Source organism: Rutidosis leptorrhynchoides, chromosome 5 (assembly GCF_046630445.1).
Source record: "Rutidosis leptorrhynchoides isolate AG116_Rl617_1_P2 chromosome 5, CSIRO_AGI_Rlap_v1, whole genome shotgun sequence".
Classification (NCBI taxonomy): Eukaryota; Viridiplantae; Streptophyta; class Magnoliopsida; order Asterales; family Asteraceae; genus Rutidosis; species Rutidosis leptorrhynchoides.
The window spans coordinates 181,566,096-181,568,264 of NC_092337.1; positions in this window are offsets into that span (position 1 = coordinate 181,566,096).

Sequence of the window (2,169 nt, forward strand, 5' to 3'; positions counted from 1 at the left end):
TTCGGGATATCATCGGTCAAACTAGACGGTCAAACATTGTGTAAAACTCTTTTCGGATATATAAATCTCGACGATTTGGATTGCTTATCATGTTGGTAAGGTTTAATTTATGTAAATATTAATCTTATAAGTATAGTATGATCGAAAAAGTGCGGGTCGTTACATTACCTCCCCGTTAAATAAATTTCGTCCCGAAATTTTAAAATTGTACCTATTTTGCGTCATCGAGAAACAAATGCGGATACTTTCGTTTCATCTGATCCTCTCGTTCCCAAGTAAACTCGGGACCTCTTCTAGCATTCCAACGAACCTTAACAATCGGTATATTACTCTGTTTGAGCTGTTTAACTTCACGGTCCATGATTTCGATTGGTTCTTCGACGAATTGTAGTTTCTCGTCGACATGAATTTCTTCAAGAGGAATGGTGAGGTCTTCCTTTGCAAGACACTTCTTCAGGTTTGAGACGTGAAAGGTATTATGTACTCCGGCGAGTTGTTGCGGTAACTCGAGTCGATAAGCTACCGGTCCAATGCGTTCGATGATCTTAAACGGGCCTACGTACCTTGGGTTCAGTTTACCCCTTTTGCCGAAACGTATTACACCTTTCCAAGGTGACACCTTTAGCATAACCATGTCCCCGACCTGAAACTCTAATGGTTTCCTTCGGACATCGGCGTAGCTCTTTTGGCGACTACGGGCTGTTTTCAATCTCTCCTTGATTTGTACTATCTTCTCGGTCGTTTCGTGTATGATCTCGGGACCAGTTAAATGTCGATCTCCTACTTCATTCCAACAGATAGGAGATCTACACTTCCTTCCGTACAATGCTTCAAATGGCGCAGCTCCAATGCTCGCATGATAACTATTATTATACGAGAATTCTGCTAACGGTAGATATTTATCCCATCCGTTTCCAAAATCGATCACACATGCCCTGAGCATGTCTTCAAGAGTCTGAATTGTTCTCTCACTCTGCCCGTCGGTCTGCGGATGATATGCGGTACTCATATCCAAACGAGTTCCTAATGCCTCCTGTAGTGATTGCCAAAACTTTGAGGTAAATCTACTATCACGATCGGATATAATGGAAATAGGTATCCCATGCCTTGAAACAACTTCCTTTATATACAATCGTAATAGTTTCTCCATTCTATCCGTTTCCTTTATAGGCAAGAAATGTGCAGACTTGGTGAGACGATCAACAATCACCCAAATGGTGTCGTATCCCCAGGCAGTCTTTGGTAACTTCGTGATGAAATCCATGGTAATACCATCCCATTTCCATTCTGGGATTTCTGGTTGTTGAAGTAACCCTGACGGCTTCTGGTGTTCTGCTTTGACCTTAGAACAAGTTAAACACTCCCCAACATATGTTGCAACGTCTATCTTCAAATTAGGCCACCAATAATGCGTCTTAAGATCTTGGTACATCTTTCCAACTCCAGGATGTATCGAATATCTTGTCTTATGTGCCTCGTTCAATATCAACTTCCTTAATCCACCCAACTTCGGTACCCAAATACGATTTGCAAAATATCGAATTCCATCTTCACGCATAACGAGTTGCTTCTCATACTTCTTCATTATTTCATTTCCTTTATTTTCTTTAGTAAGTGCTTCTCGTTGAACTTCTTTGATTTGTGAGTTGAGATTCATGCGAATTTTTATATTCATTGCTCGCACTCGAATTGGTTCTCGTTCCTTTCTGCTTAAAGCATCGGCCACCACGTTCGCCTTTCCGGGATGATAACGAATTTCACAATCATAGTCGTTTATTAACTCGACCCACCTACGTTGCCTCATGTTCAATTGTTTCTGATCAAAAATATGTTGAAGGCTTTTATGATCAGTAAACACAGTGAATTTAACCCCATACAAGTAGTGTCTCCACATCTTCAATGCAAACACGACTGCTCCCAATTCTAGATCATGCGTCGTATAATTTCGCTCGTGAATCTTCAATTGTCGGGATGCAAATGCAATAACTTTCTTCCGTTGCATAAGAACACAACCAAAACCTTGTCGCGAAGCGTCACAATATATTTCAAAATCATTGTTCCCTTCTGGTAACGATAAAATAGGCGCCGTAGTTAACTTCTTCTTTAGTATTTGAAATGCGTTCTCCTGCTCCGAGGTCCATTCGTATTTCTTCCCTTTTTGTGTTAACG